Source organism: Hyaena hyaena, unplaced genomic scaffold, assembly GCF_003009895.1.
Source record: "Hyaena hyaena isolate Hyena2069 unplaced genomic scaffold, ASM300989v1 scaffold_58, whole genome shotgun sequence".
Classification (NCBI taxonomy): Eukaryota; Metazoa; Chordata; class Mammalia; order Carnivora; family Hyaenidae; genus Hyaena; species Hyaena hyaena.
Genome location: NW_024080689.1, coordinates 4,012,402 through 4,033,966, shown reverse-complemented (window position 1 = coordinate 4,033,966; position 21,565 = coordinate 4,012,402). Strand labels below are relative to the sequence as shown.

Sequence of the window (21,565 nt, the reverse complement as noted above, 5' to 3'; positions counted from 1 at the left end):
TCACTGTATTACACACATTAGCTTCAGGTGCAGCAAGCTTCCGGTTCTTTCTTCCCCTGGGGAGGGCCAGAGCCACTAGGCAGAGCTGGGCGCGGGTATTTCCTGCTGTCAGATGAGTTAGGTTCTGATCGCAGTAGCTTAGGCTCTGGTGAAATAGCTTCTCTGCAGGCCAGGCCTTATCGAGAAGGACAGGATGCCCTGGATAAATTCCAAAACGGCTACTTTTCCCTCCCCCGTGGGAAGCAAGGGGGATTTCCTTCCCATCTTCGCTGTCAGAACTTAGTGGGGTTCCTGGAAGGGGCTTGAACTCGCAACCCTGAGATCAAGAGCTGCGTGCTCTTCGACAGAGCCAGCCCGCCGCCCCTCTCCCTGGGGTTTTTAACTCTCAGGCTTGCCTACACCAAGCTCCCAGCAATTCCTCAAGCGTCACTCAGCCGTCCCCCAACCTGATGGAGGTTTCTGCTCTGGTAAGTTGGAATTCTTTTAATGTTTTTGTAACGTTTCTTTATTTTTAAGAGAGAGAGAGAGAGACGGAGTGTGAGCAGGGGAGGGGCAGAGAGAGGGAGAGACAGACTCGGAAGCAGCTCCAGGCTCCGAGCTGTCAGCACAGAGCCCGACGCGGGGCTCGAACTCACACACCCTGAGATCATGACCTGAGCCGAAGTCGGATGCAAGTTGCAGTTCTTTGTATCTTCCTGTCTGTGCCTCCTGTTGGGGGCGGGGGGAGCAGAGAGGGGACAGCCCCATGACCTCAGTTCCCTGACGAATCTAAGAGTTGTTGATGTTTGCTTTGTTTAGCTTTCTACTTGTGAGGCTGGAGCGACAGCCCCCCAAGCTCCCGACGGGCCGGACGGGAACCCGGAAGTCTCTCTCTCTCTCTCTCTTTGAGTGACAGCTTTACTGTCATCTGTGTATGTACCATATATAATCACTATAATCATGTGATTAGCGTCCCATAAAATCCGTCCTTTGGGAGCATACAATTTGGTGGCTTTCAGGATATTCACGAGGTTGTGCGACCTTCACCGCTAGCCAATTTCAGAACATCATTTCCATCCCAGAAAGACACTCCATTGGCGATGGGTTCCCTCCCCCCTCCCCCCAGCCCTCGGCAACCGCTACTTCCTGTCTTCTCAGATTTGCCTGTTCCCGAAGTATCTTGTAAACGGGATCGTGATATGACGTCTTGTGTCTGGGGTCCCCTCGGCACAATGTTCTCCAGGCTCATCCCTGCGGCCGCCTTCGCGAGGGCTCCATTCCTTTTGGGCTCAGATAATATTCCGCTGAGCGACACGGCGGGTTACATCCGCTGATGGACGTTTGTGTCGTTCATGCTTTTTGCCTGTTAGGAATAATGCTGCCTCGAATGTTCCGCGTGCAGACTCGTGTGTAAACACGTTTCCAGTTTCCCTGGACAGACAGGGGAGTGGGACCCCCGGTGTATCCGGAAGTGTGTAGCTAACATTTTGAGGAATTGTGTGTATCGGCCGTTTTTACATCTTCTTGAGAGATACGTCTGTTAATCTCTTTTGCCCATTTTTTAATGCTTTTTCTTCTTGCCTTTTCATCTTTTTTATTGTTGATTTATGTATTTTGAGGAAGAGAGTGGGAGAGGGTGCGAGCAGGGGAGGGGGAGAGAGAGAAACAGAGACAGAGAATCTCAAGCAGGCTCCACGCTGACAGCACAGAGCCGACGCGGGGCTCGATCCCACCAGTCGTGAGATCATGACTTAAGCCAAGTCAAGAGCTGGTCGCTTAACTGACTGAGCCCCTCAGGTGCCCCAAGTGGTTTTTTTTTCCTAAGTAAACTCTACACCCAACGTGGGGCTTGAACTCTCAACCCCAATATCAAGAGTCATGAGTTCAAGCCCCACACTGGACATGCAGCTTACTTGGGGGAAAAAAGTCGCCTGCTCTACCCACTGACCCAGCCAGGTGTCCCTGATTTGGGTAAAGTCTTGAATGAGGAGGAAGCCAGGTGGTGTCCGGGGGAAAAGCCTGCACTGGGCCAGTGGTCCTCAGCCAGTGGTGATTCTGCCCTGTTACCCCAAAGGGGTGGTTTTTGCCAATGTCTGAAGAGACTTTTGCTGGTCACAGCTGAGGATGGAAGAGAGTCCAGTACGGAGAGGCTCTTGACCCCCTGCAAAGCACAGGACAGCCCCCACAACAAGGAGCCATCTGGCCCAAAGAGTCAGTAGGGCCCGAGTTGAGAGACTCTGGCCTAGTGCCGGTAACAGCCAGTGCAAAGGGCCTGTGGCATGTGTGCCTGGTGCTCGCAAAGCTGCTCAGAGCCCGCGTGGCTGGAAGGAGACAACAGGAGCCGAGTTTGGAGGGGACGGGCTTCCCGACCTAGGGCAGGGAGGCCCTGTGAGGATTTTTACGGCGCTCTTTGCCACAAGAGGAAGGATTTGAAGTCAGGGAGTGATGTCATCTCACAGAACGTTTTAGAGGCTCAGCGGACTGCTGTGTCTGGAACAGTCTGGGGGACAGGGGTGTGTCAGTGGCCGAGCAGGAGCCACAGGAGACCAATGCTGGGACTTCAGGAGCCAGCTGGCCTCCTGTTTAGGCTCTTCGGAGTAAAAAATGGCAGCTGTCAGGTTGAACTTAGCCTTCCCTCCTCCAGACCTCAAATCCTGCGGGGCCGCTCCCTCCCCACCTGGCGGCCCTCCCTTCCACACAGCCCGGCTCTGATACCTCCCCTGTGAGCGACAAACAGCCCAAATACACAAAACTGGGCTTCAACCCGGAAACGAAACTGGGGACGGGGTCCCCCCTCAGTGCCAACCTTCTGCAGGCCTGAATTCCTGTGTGACGAAAGGCCCCAGGGCTCCGCCACCCCGAGGTCCTCAAGGCGCGAATTCTTCCTGCCAGGAGCACGGATTCCTTCGCAAGTAAAACAGAAGGGAGAATGTTAAATATTTAACCCCAAACAAAACAAAACAAAACACAAACCTCCACCAAAACACACAAAAAACACAACAAACCAATCAGATCTACTAGGTAACAGCCCGCACCGGCCCCCCAATCTGTGCCTTCACCAACCAGGGGCACCTTCTCCCCCTCGGAGTCCGCTGCTCCCACCCCCCACTGTCCTAAGGGCCTGCTCATCTGCAAGGCTGACCCCTCCCACTCCCTGCCTCCCTCTGCGGGGTGTGTGTGTGTGTGTGTGTGTGTGTGTGTGTGTGTGTGCACGCGCGCTTGTGCTCCCCTTCCAGGCTTTCGGAGCTCTTGGGGGTGGGGTGGGGTTCAGCCTGACTCTCCCCGCCCCCTGATCCCTGATCTTCTCCCTGGACCTTTCAGTGTCAAGTCTTTAAAATATCGCTTATACCCTCTGGGCTCCAGCCCGGGGCGCCCAGGGTGCCGCTCTGATGTCGCGCGCGCGCGCGTGGAGAGCGCTTAGGTCTCCTGTGCCTTCCACCCCCCCCCCCCCCCCCCCCCCCCCCCCCCCCCCCCCCCCCCCCCCCCCCCCCCCCCCCCCCCCCCCCCCCCTGCGCCACCCACAGCCACCCGGGTGCCTCTGGGACCGCGTCCACGGCCTGTGTGCCTCGGGGCTGTCCACACCCTCTGTCCCCCCCCCCCATGCCTCAGTTGCTAGCAACCCCCGCCCAGCCAGCTGTGGGGCCTCTAACCCGGCTGCTCCCCGGGATCTAGGTCAAGTCTCCTCCCTCCCTGGCTTCCAGCCCCTTTAATGGCTTCCCTCTGTCCTCAGGATCAACTCCAAACTCTGGAGCGTGGGCTGTTCCCTCCTCGTGACCCCAGGGGGGCCCTCATCTGCCTTCTGCTGTGCAGTTCCCCACCCCACTCCCCAAATATATTATTTAGGTTAACCTATTTCTTATTGGTTTTTAAAAATTATTAAATTGGGCGGGGGGGCACATGGGTGGACCGGTGGGTTGAGCGCCCTAACGGGATTTCGGCTCAGGTCATGATCTCAGTCTGTGAGTTCGAGCCCTGTGCTGGGCTCCACGATGAGTGTGCAGCCTGCTTGGGATTCTGTCTGTCTGTCTGTCTCTCTCTCTCAAAATAAATAAATAAACTCAAAAAATATTTTAAATTTTGGTAAAGTATGCATAACATAAAATTCATCATCGTACCCATTTTTTTCATCTCAACCATTTTAGAAATGTGTTAATTTTTGTTTGTTTGTTTGTTTTTGAGAGAGAGACAGAGTAGGAGCGGGGAGGGAGACACAGACTCCAAAACAGGCTCCAGGCTCTAAGCTGTGGGCTGTCAGCACAGAGCCCGACACAGGGCTTGAACCCACGAACCACAGACCACAGGATCATGACCTGAGCCGAAGTCAGATGCTTAACCGACTGGGCCACCCATGCGCCCCTGCAGGGCTGTTTTCTGTAACAGCTGCACCCTTTTCTGTCCCCTCCCCCCCAGCAGGGCACGAAGGTCCCACCTTCCCGGGATCCCTGCCAACACTTTTATCTCACAGGCCATTTGTAGGTTTCCCAATGGGCGTGAGGCGGGATCTCACTCTGGTTTTGATGTGCATTTTCCTAATGACTGGAGATCATTGCCAAGCTTTTCTCTGGTGTTTTCTTCCCAGAGTTGTAGCCGGGAACGTTTGTATGCTTCTCTCTCCCTGGCTAATCACAACTCCAGTTTTGCTGCGTGACGAATTTCCTTCCCGGGAGGCTACGTTGCCACTGCCCTCTGACATTTTCTCATGGCCCCCGCGGTACATCCGTCCCTTTGCACAAGTGTACTGAGGGCTTCATTGCTGGGCACTAACGGCCTTAAAGACAGGAGTCTCTTGTTGTCCTTGTATGACCGACACCCAGTACGGCACCTGCTACCTCCTGGGCCTCCAGACGTTTTTGTTGAGTGGATGGATGGATGGATGGATGGATGGATGGATGGATGGATGCGTGAGTCAAGTCAATGGGACAGACAACCACAGTGTGGGGGTAAAGTCTGTGGTCAGAAAGAGGTGAGATCTGAGCTAAGCCTTGAAGACCAGGAAAGGTTTGGAAAGAAAAGGAGTTTGGGAAGGGCTTCTGGCCGGAGGGAACAGCACAGCCACAGGGATGAGAATGGGCAAGGCCATGTGACATCAATAGGTGGCCAAGCCGTCCAGAGCAGGGTGAAGAGGCCTGGGTGGTCCCCGCCTGCCCTGGGCACGTGAGTCTGACCGGAAGGATGAGGGGAGCCAGCGAGGAGTCAGAGCCACCCGGTGACAGAATAAAAGGCTGCTTCTCTGGGCACCTGGGTGGCTCAGTTGGTTGAGTGACTGACTTCGGCTCATGGTTCGTGAGTTCGAGCCCCGTGTCAGGCTCTGTGCTGATAGCCTGGAGCCTGCTTCGGATTCTGTGTCTCCCTCTTTCTCTGCCCCTCCTCAACTCATGCTCTTTCTCTCAAATATAAACAAACAAACAAACAGATTTTTCTAAAATGCTGTGTTTCTGGAAGATTCTGTGACAGCAGGGTGCCGGATGGATGTGAATGGGGGAGGGGCTGGAGATACAGAGGCCAGCATGGAAACCTCTGCTCCTTAGAAACCTTTTCCGCACTGAGAACCAAGCTCGTTTCTTTTTCTTTTCTTTTTTAACGTTTGTATTTGAGAGAGAGAAAAGCAGTGTGTGAGCAGGGGAGGGGCAGAGAGAGAAGGAGACACAGAATCTGAAGCAGCTCTAGGCTCCCAGCCGTCAGCACAGAGCCCGACACGGGGCTCAAACTCACAGACTGTGAGATCACGACCCGAGCCAAAGTCGGACTGAGCCACCCAGGCGCCCCTGGATGGCTGTTTTAACACAGGCATTTTTTCAGCTTCCTGCAAAACGGGGCCTGCCCTTCTTTGGCAGTTTAAGAGAGAAACCTGAATGCTCTCCTCAGAATAAAGCCCGGCCAGGCGAGATTATCGAGTATATTCCTCGTGACCAGCTACAATTTCCTGTGTGTGAAAGTCGTATGTGAACATTGCCCCTTACAGCTCCTGGCATGCGAGTGAGGGCTCAGCAAACAACTGAGCAGGGAGCAGCAGCTCACTGCTTGTCTGCAGGCCGGCCCGAGCACGGCGTAAGGACATCAGAATAGAAGCGAGAGCACCCACCAGAGGCCCAGGGACAAAGCTCCCGTCGGTGCGGACATTTGGTGCCCTTTGGCGGCCCAAGATCTCATCACCACGTCTGGGGCATTTACTGTTGAGTGTATGTTGGTAGGAGGTAGAGCTTCTCACCCTTGGTGGAGGCGTCAAAGCCAGAGATTTGCTTTCCCAGCGTCCCTTGCAGCCAACCAGCGGTGCACACGACCCAGGCCGGGCCGTGTGGACCACTGTCCCCACAGGCTTTAGTCTGGGGACTAGCGAGGCCAAGCAACAGAGCATCAGGAGAGAGCATCCCCGTCTTGGGGCCAGGGGCGCCCTCCAGAGTCTGGGGCCAGTGGTGCTGGCCTTCCTGGCTGCGTGTCTGTCTCACGGAGCCGGTGGCAGGCGTGTCCTCATCAGGGCAGATTGGCAGTGAGCTTCGGCCCCTGTCCATGCTGCAGTTTTCTTATCCGGCCGTTCTGGTGATTCCAGAAGCTACCTCTGGCCTTCCTATAAACTCCTTTCCTCCTGCAGATTCCCGGGGCTGCTTTTGAATTGTAAAAACTCTCCAAGGATCCAGTACAGACAAGAACTTGAACTTGGGGGGGGGTGGGGGGGGGAGAACTTGAACTTGAAAAAAAAAAAAAAAAGAAGTGCTTGCTCACCCTCTTTCAGCAGCAGGGGAATCTCCCTTTCCTTTTCTGGGTGAAGCTGAAGAAAGGATTCATAAATGAAGTCCAATCCTTCTCACCAACCCCAGCCCACACCTCCCAGAACTTGAACTTGAAAAAAAAAAAAAAAAGAACTTGAACTTGAGGTGGTCTGAGGGCCATGCAGCGGTTTCAGGCCTAGACTCTGTCCAGGGGGTCCCTCTAGTGGGGCCTGAGCAGGACCCAGAAGCGGTGGGGACAGAGGCAGAATGCCCCACCGGTGGCATCTCCTGGAATGCGAATTCTCCTTCCCAGCCATGCAGAGTCAGAAACCCTGGGGAGAGGGCCCGCAGCTGGTGTTTTCACAAGCCCTCTAGGTGATTCACAAGCACCCTCAAATTTGCCCTCGGGCTTCAAGGAGGAGCCTCAAGCAGCAGAAAAAGCAACAGACAGAGACCAGAGACCCTCGGGACGCCTGGGTGGCTCAGTTGTTAAGCATCAGATCTTGGCTCAGATCATGATCTCATGGTTCACGGGTTCGAGCTCTGAATAGAGCTCAGCACTGACAGCGTGGAGCCTGCATGGGATTCTCCCACTGGCACGCGCTCGCTCTCTCTCAAAATAAACTTAAAAAAAAAAAATCAGAGACCCATTTCTAGGGCTTGACTCATTGGCCTCGTACACATCTGCTTACCTCTCTGAATCTACTCTTCCATCTGTAAAATGGGCATCACTGTGTCACCAAAGAAGTTTGCTCTAAGGTTTACATTAAATAATACGGGGGTGTCTGGGTGGCTCAGTCGACTGAGCGTCTGACCGGCCTAGGTCATGATCTCGCGGTTCAGGGGTTCAAGCCCCGCCTCCATCTCTGTGCTGATGGCTCAGTGTCTCCCTCTGTCTCTCTCTTTCAAAAATAAATAAACATTAAAAAAATTTTTTTGGGGCGCCTGGGTGGCTTAGTCGGTTAAGCGTCCGACTTTCACTTAGGTCATGATCTCGCGGTCCGTGGGCTCAAGCCCCGCGTCGGGCTCTGTGCTGGCTGCCAGCTCAGAGCCTGGAGCCTGTTTCAGATTCTGTATCTCCCTCTCTCTCTGACCCTCCCCTGCTCGCACTGTCTCTCTCTCTCCTAGAAATAAATAAAACATTTAAAAAAAAAATTTTTTTTAATGAAACAATACTGTATCCATACAGTGCCCCACGCTCGGCAGAGGCCCAGTAAATGTCAGCTGTCGCTGTTACGACTGCCTGCCGTCCATCCCCTCCGCACACATCCGGGCCGATTTGGGGAAGGCCTTCAGCTCCTCAGTCCTCTTTTATCTTTCCTTCTGTAACATGCAGATAACAGCCCTCGGCCCCCAACTCTGTTTGGAAGAATCAAGGAAGATTAAATAGGAAAGCTGTGCTTTAGCTAAACTAACATGTAAAACTGTGGAACAGGAATTAAGACACGAAAAGTCAAAAAATATCCAGCCAATGCGTGCGCGGCTGGCTGGGTCGGGACAGCGCATGGCTCTTGATCTCAGGGTTGTGAGTTTGAGCCCCACGCTGGGTGTGGAGCTTACTTCAAAAAAATAAATAGATAAATAAATAAAGTAAAATAAAACAAAGGAAAAGCGAAAAAAAAAAAAATCCGGCCTAGACACTGCGGGCTGGTTCGCGGCCTGTGGGCTCCTCCTGAGCTCAGGAACCACGTTGGGCAGTGGGGACCAGCAGTGACCCCGAAGGTATATTCTCTGCCCTTGAGGCTGCTCGTAATTTACCTTTCAGCTCACTCAGACCTGACTAGACCGCTTATATATCTACAGTGAAACATTTATATTTATATATAGGTATGTGCATACATATGCTTATACACATTGATAACTACAAAACTCTCTTTCTCCATTTATACGTACATTTGTCTCTCTCTGTGTTAAATATTATATGCGTGGGGTGCCTGGGTGGCTCAGTTGGTTAAGCATCAGACTCTTGATCATGGCTCAGGCTATGATCTCACAGTTCGTGAGTTTGAGCCCCACGTCGGGCTCTGTGCTGACAGCGTGGAGCCTGCTAGGGATTCTCTCTCTCTCCCTCCCTCTCTGTCCCTCCCCTTCATGCTCTGCTCCTCTCTCTCTCTCTCAAAATAGATAAGCTTAAAAAATATGTGTATGTGTATATAGTTCTACAAATTGGAATCTGATTTAGATTGAAGTCAATTTTGAAAATACACACTTTAAAAATGTTGATAATTCCTTTCTTCCTTGCAAAATAGTTTCTTTTTGATTTATTTCAACCAGATGAGACACACATATGGGAATGAGAACGTATGGCGAACATTCTCTCACCACAGACCCTCAGATACCCAATTCCTTTTCGTTTTTTCTTTCTTAATTTTATTTATTTATTTTGAGAGAGAGAAGACGCTAGTGGGGGAGGGGCAGAGAGAGACACACACACATACACAGAATCGGAAGCAGCTCCAGGCTCTGAGCTGTTGGCACAGAGTCCGACGTGGGGCTCGAACTCGCAAACCGTGAGATCATGACCTGAGCCGAAGTTGGATGCTTAACTGACTGAGGCCCCCAGGCAGCCCTCTTTTTATTTTTTTCCTAAATGTTTTTTTAAATTTTTTAAAGATTTTTTTAACGTTTTATTTATTTTTGAGAGAGAGAGAGACAGTGTGAGCAGGGGAGGGTCAGAGAGAGAGAGAGACACAGAATCGGAAACAGGCTCCAGGCTCTGAGCTGTCAGCACGACCCCGACGCGGGGCTCAAACCCACAAACCATGAGATCATGACCTGAGCCGAAGTCGGACGCTTAACCGACTGAGCCACCCAGGCACCCCTCCTAAATGTTTATTTATTTAGAGCCTGACATGGGGCTCGATCCCACAACCCTGGGACCATGACCTAAACCGAAATCAGGAGTCACTCAACCAACTGAGCCACCCAGGCGCGCCCCCCGCCCAGGCCCCTTGCCCCCAATTCCTTTCCTGCAGAAGAAGCTGTCGGTACCAGTTTCTTGTGTCTCCATCCAGACACACAGGCTGTGCGCCCAAGAGCACAAGACGCGTGCGTGTTATGCGTTTTTGTTTTTCCACTTTATGTGTGAGAGCTCATTTCTGCAGTGGTGCCCGAGTCCGTCAGGTTGCATCCGGCTTCTCCACCACAGTCGTACAAGGAAGAAGCACACCGCGTCAGAGCCCCCTCCTCTCCACCCCTGCAGAGTCCGGCCTGGCTGGGTTTCTTTCCAGCTCGTTTTCCCATCTGAGACCCAAAGAGCTGGGTGGCCCTGCCAAAGTCCAGAGGCCAGTGGAGACTGGAATCCAGGTTCTTCGATTCCCGGCTCCTCTCCGGCTGTGGGGTTAATGGCCGTTGGCCACACGTGCTTTTTTTTTTTTTTTTTAACTAATTTGTGCGTCTACATTTGACTTCCCCAAATGGTCCGAGAAGCTGCCATCGAGGTCTCAAGATTTGTGTTTGCTTTTACCCCATTCTCGCCTGCGTACAGGGGGGCCTGATGGTCTGGCCCATCAGAGCCAAGCTCGGACCGCATGAAGCTGCAGCTCGGGCCCAAGGTTGTGGCAGGTGCCAAGGGCCGGGGGCCAACACGGACAAGTCTGAGCTTCAGGCCAGAGAGCCAGGCAGTAGACTGTCACCACCCGGAAGTCTGGCCCCCTCTTGACACTCAGTTCTTGTCTGGGCCGAGTCCTACTTTGTGGTCTGTGTATGATGGGCGGAGAGCTGGGACAACGGTGTGTGCGCCCAGGAATGTCTGAAGCAGAGAAGGTTCAAAGCCAAAGAAGCCGCTGGAAATCACACAGGTGATGACGCCCGTAACCTTGAAATGCTGACCCCACTTCCGCATTCACCAGATCCTGCCTGGTCCTCAACGCTGGGTCCTCTGTCCCTTCCTCTGGAAAGTAATTGAAGCTTCGAGGAGAGAGGAGGCCTGGATTCTGGTGCCTTCACTTCCTGCTTGTGGCGTAAATAAGTCACAGCTCCTGCACCCAGGAAGCTGGCAGTCGAGTGACACGATGGGGGTGGTGAGGGTCGGGCTGAGCGCGGGCGGCTGAATGCACAGGGACGCCCTGACCGGGGAGAGCAGGGGACCCTGCAAGGTCCCATGGGGCATTCCTCGGGACCCACCAAGGAGAGGCAGCTGTTCGCTCAACAAATACACCAAGTGCCTATAGCGCGGCCCGTACCAAGCAAGGCACTAGAGACCCGAGGGGGCGCAAGGCAGATGCAGCCTCCGCGCCAGGGAACTTGACCTTCCAGTGAGGGAGACGGGCAGTAAATACAAAGTGTGGTGAACACAGTGGTCGAAGCACCGTGTCGTGAACAGGAATGCAGGGGAGGGGGTGCGAACACGGGGCGGGGGGCACGGGGAGATGAGTAAGAACCTAGACGGGGCGGGCCACAATTACAGGTGACGTTACCCATTTATTACATGATATTTACATATCGTTCCTCTGTCTGACAAAGGAGCCTCCACGCAGTGACACTTCCCGGAGAGCTGAGTTCTCCTGCGACCTTGGCTTCTCAGTCACCTTGCCCGTGACAGGAAGCAGAGTTCCTCGAAGACATGGCTGCTGGTCCCAGAGCTGGCGCGGAGGAAGTAGGAGGTGTGCCTGCAACAGCGTCTTGTGACGGAAGAGAGAAGAGACAGAGGAGGAGGAGGAGGAAGGCAGGAAGTGGGGAAGGAAGACTCAGAAACCGTAGAAGACGTAGGAACCTGATGGAGAAACCTCCCACCGGATACGTTGGGAACAGTATAAATATTAAAAGGGGTGATGACTCAATGGATTACAAGACATTAAAAAATACAGGGGTGCCCGGGCAACTCGTCGTTTGAACTTCTGACTCTTGATTTCCCCTCAGGTCATGATATCCCGGTTCGTGAGTTCTAGCTCGGAATAGGGCTCTGCACTGGTGGAGCAGAGCCTGCTTGGGCTTCTCTCTCTCTCTCCCTCTCTCCCCTCCACCCTGCTTGTGTGCTCTCTCTCTCTCTCTCTCTCAAAATAAAGCAATAAAATTTAAAAAATAATAAAATACAGGGGCGCCTGGGTGGCTCAGTCGGTTGGGCGTCCAACTTCGGCTCAGGTCATGATCTCACCGTTCGTGGGTTCGAGGCCCACATCGGGCTCTGTGCTGACAGCTCTGACCTGGAGCCTGCTTCGCATTCTGTGTCTCCCTCGCTGCCTCTGCTCTGCTCGCATTCTCTCAACAATAAATAAACAATTAAAAAATTTAACAGTAATAAAATGCAAATTAAAAAAATACGTGAGTATTTGAGTGCATGGTTGTGCTAAAAATAAAAACAAATAACAAATGGGGAAGAAGGGAAATTACTGTCAAATGTATTTAATACACGTAGAGGGAGAGGTAAGAAAACTGATCTAAAACCAACAGAATCATAGCTGATTCAGGTAGGAATCAGTCACAGAGGCTAAAATCTTTAGGAAGAAGTTTGGTGGAGAACCGGATTCTGGAGAACAGTCCCAAATGCCTTCCCACAATGATTTATTCATTACAAAGATGAAAAAGGTAACTTTAGGGTACAGAAGCCTGGTACATGTGACCTCAAGCAAAGGCATCAAAGTTAGCATTGCCGGGACTGGAATGAATTGATGTCCCGTGCCTGGACAACAATTTTTTTTCTTTTACTGTTTATTTTTAAGAGAGAGAGAGAGAGAGACTGAGCAGGAGTGGGGAGGGGCAGAGAGAGAGGGAGACACAGAATCCGAAGCAGCTCCAGACTGCACGCTGTCAGCACAGAGCCCGACGCGGGGTTCGAACTCATGAACTGTGAGACCACAACCTGACTCAAAGTCAGGCACTTAACTGAGCCACCCAGGTGCCCCCCAAAATAAATAAATATTGAAAACTAAAATGTGCAACCTGAATATAACCGTAGAGAAAATGAGGGGACGTTTTGTGCTCTTGTGATTTATAATAAGTTATCGATTTCATTTTTGTCCTGATTTCTGGCACAGAGCGGCCCAAACCCGAGCCCTAAGGACAATGGGAACATCTGCTGTGCTGTTCGGGTTCGTCATCCGGTTCCAGAAATCGCTCTGGAACCAAAACGGTGAAAGGAGCATCTGTGTCCTAACGCCCCCCCAACCCCCACCCCCGCCCGTCAACCGCACCCGACTTTCTGTTCATGAATTAGGTTAATAGAAGCTCTTAAAGGTGGGCTGGTTGCCAGGGGAATCCAGCACGTGATGACGGGGGTGGAACTTCCAGCCTCACCTAGGGGGGAGGGGAGAGGGACCGCAGATTGAGTCCCGTCACCAAGGACTGAGGATTTAATCAACTGAGCCTCGAGTGCTGAAGCCCCCATCAAACCCCAAGAAGCCCCAGAGCTTCTGGGTTGAACACGTGGAGGCGTGGGGAGGGGGGCGCCCCCTGGCCACACCCCTTGTCCCCCCAGCACCCCCTCCATCTGGCTGTCCCAGAGGAGACTTGGGTAATACAACCTTGGTAAGTGAACCTCGTTCTTGAGTTGCATGAGCTGCGCTAGGAGTTAATCACACCCGAGGAGGGAGTCTGGGGAACCTGTGATTGAGAGCCTGTCATCAGAAGCCCAGGCAGCAACTTGGACTTGCTGACTGGTGCCTGCGGGGCGTGGGGGCGGGGACAGCCTTGTGAGACCAAGCCCTTCCTTCACCTGCAGGATCCCACCCCAGGCAGAGACATGCGAGTTCAGAACTGAGTTCAGTCATAGGATAAGGGAGCAGAAGGCCAGCTGAGGGCCGAGCGCAAGCCAGCGCGATCCCCCCACACCCCGCCGACCTCCCCCCACCCAGAAGGGATGTGTGCGAGATCCCTCCACACGCCCGCTGCCCAAGAACAAGAAAAACAAACGGTTAACTGATAGAGATCACAGTCGTGCGGTCCCTAGTCTCCACCACTTTGCAGATATCTTTTCGGAAATACAAGCAAAAGGCAACCTTGTCCGTAGCCTCATGACCAGCGCCCTGTAGACTCCGTTTCCTGGAGCCCAACGTCAGCCTCCCCCTTCCTGATGTGCGGAAAGGAGGCACGAAGGACAAGACAGGTAACCTTAAATGTCCTTATAGCCCGCAGCCCGTTGACAGACCCTTGAGGCAAATCCAGAGGAGAACGTTCCTCCGGGAAGCCCCCCTGGCCTCAGGGTGATGCCTCACTAGAGGGCAAACAGCCTTCGCTTGGCAAGAGGAAGGCCTCGGGTGATTAGGAGTCCCCTTGGGCACCTCAGAGTCCTTCTGGAAACCTCTCTTTTAGCTTTACCTCCCCCAGCTCCTTAGTATGTAAGCAGTGAGTCTCCACCAGCCCAGGGCGGCTCTTTCTGCCCGGGGGTCCCCCGAGCTTGCATATAATCACCTGGTTTTGCCCCAAAGACCTCTCGAGAATCTCTCTTGGCTGTCAGCTCAGCTCCGAACCCCCGTCTCCGAAACCCCATCACATGGGTGTCGCAGGATTGGTTGCTGGGTGGAAACCATCTGCTGGGGGAAGTAAAGCTGTGTAGCGCCAAGATCAGAGGAGACACGCGCAGAAGTGAGTGTGTCCTTTACACATTCTAGAAAACAAGTGTCCAGCATTCAAAACTCTCAGCCTCACAGGGGCACCTGGTCGGCTCAAGTTGGTGGAACATGGAGCTCTTGATCTTGGGGTTGTCAGTTCGAGCCCCACGTTGAGTGTAGAGGTTACTAAAAATAAATAAAAAACAAAAAAAGTTTTAGGGGCGCCTGGGTGACCCAGTGGGTTAAGTGTCTGAGTTTGGCTCCTGTCGTGATCTCACAGTTCATGGGTTCGAGCCCAGCGTTGGTCTCTGTGCTGACAGCTCAGAGCCTGGAGCCTGTTTCAGAGTCTGTGTCTCCCTCCCTCCCTCCCTCTTTCTCTCTCTCTCTCTCTGCTTTCCCCCCACTTGTGTGCACGCGTGCATGCGTGCTCTCTCTGAATAAATAAATTAAAATTTTTTTTTCTTTTAAAGCATTCCCAATGTAGGGGCGCCTGGGTGGCTTAGTCGGTTAAGCGTCCGACTTTCGCTTGGGTCATGATCTCGCGGTTCGTGGGTTCGAGCCCCGCGTCGGGCTCTGTGCTGACTGCCAGCTCAGAGCCTGGAGCCTGTTTCAGTCTGTCACTCCCTCTCTCTCTGACTCTCCCCTGCTCACGCTGTCTCTCTCTCTCTCTCCTAGAAAAAAAAAAACAAAAAACAAAACATTATAAAGCATTCCCAATGTAAAACACTCTAGGGTGAATTCAGTGATCAATTATGGAATGTCTATGTAAACTCTTGTTAAAAAACCAAATTCAACCAAGTAAATTTGAAGATCTCATTGGCATTATTACTTTTAATTTCTTCTTTTAAAAATATTTATTTTGAGAGAGAGTGTGCGGGAGAGTATAAGTGGGGGAGGGGTAGAGAGGGGAAGGAGAGAGAGAGAGAGAGAATCCGAAGCAGGGTCTGTAATGTCCTCCCAGAGCCTGGTACGGGGCTGGAACTCATGAACAATGATCATGACCTGAGCGGAAGTCTGATGCTTGACCAACTGAGCCACCCAGGTGCCCCGACATTTTTTTTCTTTTTAAGTAATCTTTAAGCCTCACGTGGGGCTTGAACTCAGGACCCAGAGATCAAGAGTTGCAGTGAGTTGCTGCTCTCGTTGTTTTCATTAAGGAGAAACGATTCACGAATGGGGCAGCAGGACCTAATCGAGCAAGGAGAGAGACCCTTGAAAGGTAGTACAAACCAGAAGGCTTTTTATAGGAGGAGGGTGGGAGTTACCAGCACAAGGAAGGATTGTTACAGGCAAGCCTGCTTGGGGGGGGGGAGGGGACGAGCAGAGAGCAAGGTGTCTCATTGCACACAGGGCCTCAGCCTTCTTCGAAGGATGGGGATGAGGAGCGGGGGTGGCGGCTTGTCTGGCCAGACCCCAAATCCCTGGGTGACGTTAGGACTTCATTCTGGGGGAGGTTGAAACTAAAGAGATGTTGCGCAGAGCACTGCTTTGGGGACTCTGAGTGATACCATTTGGAGCCTGTGGTGTCTTTTTTTAACACATTCAACAAACTTTTGCTGGCACGGAAAATACGAGGCCAGCAGAACGTTCCCAGCCCCCAGCCCTACAGACCGTGGGAAGTTCCTTCTCTGCACATAAGCGATCTCAATCAAACTGGGCCTCTAAAAAAAAAAAACAACCAACAACCAAACCCCAAAAGCCTTATTTGCTCTCATTATAAGGGTAGAACATTTGAGAAGAAAAGCATAAAAAGCCAGAAAACAAATCCGTGACAGATTTCCTTTCAGTATTTTTCCTACGATTCCCTCTTTTCCCAAGTCGCTTCCAGTCGGTGTCCAAAAAAATGCAAGTTAATTTTCGTATTGGCCACAATCCAAGAGCGAAAAGGTTAAACGTACGGAATTAATCTTTCGAGCCAAAGCTGAAGGCTCAGAGGGTGACGTGCTGTCTCCAAGGGTCCAATCCCTGTTTTTTTCCATTAGCAGGTGTGATCCCAGGCCTGCGGGAGACCACATGGCTCTCCCCACCGCCCCCCTGCTCAGCAAGGCTTCCTGCTTTTTGTGTGTGTGTGTGGCAATTTTTTTTCCTTCTACAAACCGAAGTGCTGCATTCACTTGACAGCAAATCCAGCAGAACAGAGATTTCCATGGTAAACAACAGTGCCTCACCCCTTCCCACCTCGTCCCACCCTGCCCCACCCCTGCGCCCCAGAGACAAGCCCCATTAACGATTCCTGCCCCTGCTGCTTCTGGAAGTTATTTCCGAGACCGTAGCTAAAATGTGTGAACTTGAATTTCTTTCTATATTGCCTTTCGTGAATATTGACTTTCCAACACACAACATGAGACATTTAACCCACCCCTACTTCCTCGTCCACTCTTTCCAGTGATGATTATTTGTATAAATGGTTTTGATTTTGTAGGACTTATTTCTGCTATAGAGGTAAGGCTCTATTGTTCAAATTTTATCGTGTCTGAGGCGAGAGACGCCAGCTCAGAACTCATCTTTCTCCACTTCCACATACAACCGCTTCTTGCCTCACAGTCAAAAAGTCAAGGTTTTGAGTATAATGATCTTTCCTGTAACCATCACCAAGTGTTCTGGAATTTTCTACAGGGTGAGTCTAAAAGCTGAAATCCGAAGAGCGGTACTTGTGACCATGGCTGTGTGAATATCGGTCACGCTCTAGCTCTCTGCGCCCCACTTCCTGTGTGCACTCCTACAGTCCAGAATGTTTCAATCATTAAAGATCATTAATTAAAAGTGTGTCAGTTAGGACACTTGAGTGGCTCAGTCAGTTAAGCTGCTAACTCTTGAGCTCAGCTCAGCTCTTGACCTCAGGGTCCTGACTTAAGGCCCCGGATTTGGCTCTGTGCTGGGCAAGAAGCTTACTTAAAAAAAAAAAAAAAAAAAATCAATTAAATATCATATAAAGATATTCTTTTCTTTTTTCGTTTCTTTTCAATTCTTTTTAAGAGTCCACACCGAGTGTTACTTTTCATTTAAATGAAGAGTTTCTTGGGGTACCTGGCTGGCTCAGTTGGTTAAGCATCCGACTTTGGCTCAGGTCATGAATGCACAGTTCATGGGTTCAAGCCCCGCGTCAAGCTCTGTGCTGACAGCTCAGAGGCTGAAGCCGGATTCTGTGTCTCCCTCTCACTTTGTCCCTCCCCTGCTCATGCTCTGTCTCTCTCTCTCAAAAATGAATAAACATTAAAAAATTTTTTATGTTTTTTTTTTTTTTTTTCTCAGAGAGAGAGAGAGAGAGAGAGAGAGAGAGAGAGAGAGACAGCATGAGCAGGGGAGGGTCAGAGAGAGAGAGGGAGACACAGAATCTGAAACAGGCTCCAGGCTCTGAGCTGTCAGCACAGAGCCCGACGCGGGGCTCCAACCCGTGAACTGCGAGATCATGACCTGAGCCGAAGTCGGATGCTTAACCAACTGTGCCACCCGGGCGCCCCAAAATTTTTTTAAAATAAAAATAAAGTTTATTTAAAACCTCAGGGCACCTGGGTGACCAGTTGGTTGAGCATCTGACTCTTGATCTCGGCTCAAGTCATGAGCTCAAGTTCATGAGTTCGAGCCCCACAATGGGCTTTGCACTGACAGTGCTGAGCCTGCTTGAGATTCTCTCTCTCCCTCTTTGTCTGCCCCTCCTCTGCTCATGTGCATGCACTCTCTCTCAAAATAAATAAAAATAAATATTAAAAAAAAAATAAAGCTATTTAAAACCAGACCAGTTTCGGCTGCTCTCCGGTGACAAAACCCAAAGGCAGAGAGATCAGTGGTGGTGAAGCAAGAAGGGACTTTATTTCAGCGAGGCCAGCACCAAGAAGGCCACAGATAGTATCTCAGAGACTGCGAAAGACCTGTAGGTTTACGTAAGGAAAACTGGGATAATGACGGCGTGTGCGGGCCGGGGGCAGTGTAGGTCAGGCGGATGGACCACTGTCCTCGGGTCATTCCTGCAGGCAGTCCCTATGGCTCGAGGGGGTGGCTGATTCCCCTCTGGGGATGCTCTGCCTGCAGGGTCTTTAGCCCGAGTGAAGAGATGAGCTGAAAGAACTTCATCAATTAGGACATTGGAGGCCAACATGGAGGGAGCTGAGGCCCTCGTTCCAAAACTGCAGACATTTCTCAGGGCACCCGGGTGACCCAGTCGTTAAGCGTCCGACTCTTGATTTCAGCTCAGGTCATGATCTCACGGTTCATGGGATCAAGCCCCCGCTGGGCTCTGTGTTGACAGTGTGGAGACTGCTAGTGATTCTCTCTCTCTCTCTCTCTCTTCCCAGCCTCTTCGCTTGCTCTCAAGCACTCTTTCTCTCTCTCTCTCAAAATAAATAAATAAACACTTAAAAAAAAAATCCACAGGCGTTTCTCCATTTCATCTTCTGAGATTCCATGTCATTGATGTAGTCATTTCTGGCTCTTGTTCCTTTGGCGATGATTTGTTTTTTCTCTTTAGAAACTTTTAACATCTTCCCTTTATTCTCGATGTTGTGAAATTTCATGAGGAAGGATCTACATATGGATAATTTTTCATTCATTAGCTTGAGGACCCAATAGGCCCTTCTGGAATGAAAACAAGCCTTTCAGTTCCGGAAATTCTCTCTTACTTTTTCCAAAGATATCATTCTTCCCTCCATTTTATTCAAATTCAGTGTCTGGGATTTCTTTTTTTTTTTTTTTTTTTTAATATTTTTATTTCTAGGGGAGAGAGAGACAGCATGAGCAGGGGAGGGTCAGAGAGAGAGGGAGTCACAGACTCTGAAACAGGCTCCAGGCTCTGAGCTGGCAGTCAGCACAGAGCCCGACGCGGGGCTCGAACCCACGTACCACGAGATCATGACCTAAGCGAAAGTCGGACGCTTAACCGACTAAGCCACCCAGGCGCCCTCATTGTCTGGGATTTCTAATAACCAGATAGTCCTCCTGGACTGGTCCTCTGCGTTTGTTATCTTTTTTACCTGGTTTCCCTCTTTTCGTCTTTTTGCTCTAGAGAGTTGTTTTCCTCGCTGGTTTTGTTTGTTTTTTAACGATTTTATTTTTAAGTAATCTCTACACCCAACATGGGGCTCAAACTTAAACCGTGAGATCAAAAGTCACGTGCTCCACTAACTGAGCCAGGAAGGTGCTCCTCAACTCTGTTTTTTTAATCTTTCTATTAAACAGTTTATTTTTCTGGTGGCGCCTGGCTTACTTGGTCGGAAGAGTGTGCACCTCTTCATCTTGGGGTATGGGTTCAAGCCCCATGTTGAGTGTAGAGATTACTAAAAAAAAAAAATTAAAACAATTAAAACGGGTCACCCGGGTGGCTCAGTTGGTTAAGCTTCCCACTGCGGCTCATGTCATAATCTCACGACTTGTGAGTTCGAGCCCTGTGTGGGGCTCTGTGCCGGCAGCTCAGACCCTGAGTCGGCTTCAGATTTTGTGTCTCCTCTCTCTGTTCCTCCCCCTCTTAAAAATAAATAAACATTAAAAAAACCAAAAAACAAGATGCACATCTCTCCATCACTTGTTTTTTTTTTTTTAAAAAAAGAATCTCTTTAAGTATATTCATGGTTCTCTTTTTACTCTGAATTATAGGCATATCTGAGAGATATTGTGGGTTCCGTTCCAGACAATGGCAATAAAGCAAATATTGCAAGAAGTAAGTCAAATGAATTTTTTTGCTTCCCGGTGCATCTAAAAGTTATGCTGACGCTGTACTGTAGTCTATTAAATGTGCAATAGCTAGTAACCGACAGCTTATATTGCTTAAAAAATGCCAGCATAGTATGCCTGGGTGGCTCAGTCGGTTAGCGTCCAACTTGGGCTCAGGTCATGATCTTGCAGTTCATGGGTTCAAGCCCCACACTGGGCTCTGTGCTGACAGCTAGCTCAGAGCCTGGAGCCTGCTTTCGATTCTGTGTCTCCCTCTCTCTCTGACCCTCCCCTGTTCACGCTGTCTCTCTCTCTCTCCTAGAAATAAATAAAAATATTTAAAAAAAATGAAAAAAAATGATGCTAACCATCATCTGAGCTTTCAGCAAGTCACAATCACTGATCATAGGTCCTCATAATAAGTATAATTGTGAAAAAGTTTGAAATATTGTGAGAATTCCCAAAATGTGACATAGCGACACCAAAGCGAGCAAATGCTGTTGGGAAAATGGCGCCAATAGACTTGGTCTGTGCGGGGCCGCCACAAACGTTGAGTTTGTAAAAAACACGGTATTTGGGACGTGCAAGAACGTGAAACACAGATGAGTTACGTATGTATCTCTGTTTGCTCCAGTGCCTGTTTTTTGTTTTTTTTTTAATCTTTTTCTTTGCATGCTCTTGGCTCTCCTCATAAGCACGGTGACCGCTGGTAATATCAACAAACTACCAGGGTATCGTGAGTCTCTTCTGCCGGTGTGTATACTATTTTTTTCATCTGGGTTTCTGTGTAAATTATACTACTTTTCCTCTAGGTTTCTCTCTGGTTGGAAATTCTGCCTAGAAATCCTTTGGGGATTAGGATGGGCTAAGACGGCAACTGAAGAGTTTCACCTGGGGTGGGGAGAGCTGATGGTCAGCTGTCAGAGTGTAGATCGCCCCAAAAGCTAGAATAAAAAAACATTTATTCTGGCATTTACTTATTTATTTTTTAAAGTTGATTTTATTTCGAGAGAGAGAGAGAGAGAGAGAGAGAGAGAGAGAGAGGGAGGGAGCGAGAATCCCAAGCAGGCTCCAGGTTGTCAGCACAGAGCTCGATGTGGGGTTTGAACTTATGAACCCATGAACCCATGAGGTCATGGCTTGAGCCGAAACCAAGAGTCAGGCGCTCATCTGACTGACCCACCCAGGCGCCCCCAAAACCATTTTTTCATGATCTCAGGAGTTCGAGCCCCACGTCGGGCTCTGTGCTGACAGCTCAGAGCCTGGAGCCTGCTTCGGATTCTGTCTCCCTCTCTCTCTCTCTGCCCCTCCCCGGCCTCTCACTTTGTTGTGTAAATTCTCCATGATTCCACCATAACCCTTACCTACCCTAATCAATCCCTGTTCCTCTTCTACCCCAGCATGGCATGACCCAGACTTCAAGGTCTCCATAAATATCATGGGCTTGTCCATCTCCCTATAAGGTGTTGGACCTTTGAAGGGGAAGCAATAAAGTCTGCTTTGTCTTATCAACAGGTCGTTCTAGTGACGTTGGGGAGAACCAGCATTTGCCAAGGTGCTGGGAACATAGTGAATAAAGTCCTCGTAGAATTTAGCTTCTAGAAACAGACGCTTCTAGAAGCAGAAGCCAGAAAATATGTAATTTTATACTTTCCAACGTAAATGGGGAGATCGTAGCCAAATCTATCAGTACAAATTGTGAGAGCTGAGAAATAAATAAATAAGGGATACCAGAGAATGAGGGCCCTT

The 21,565-nt window shown here is 50.5% G+C and overlaps 1 long non-coding RNA gene across 1 annotated transcript; it reads left to right on the top strand.

The window, feature by feature from the left end:
- The first annotated feature begins 340 nt into the window (after positions 1–340).
- LOC120231455 lies at positions 341–11,508 on the top strand. The gene is made up of 3 exons (XR_005528332.1): positions 341–467; positions 10,174–10,486; positions 11,151–11,508. It is a non-coding gene; the product is annotated as an uncharacterized LOC120231455 (long non-coding RNA).
- Positions 11,509–21,565: the final 10,057 nt, after the last annotated feature.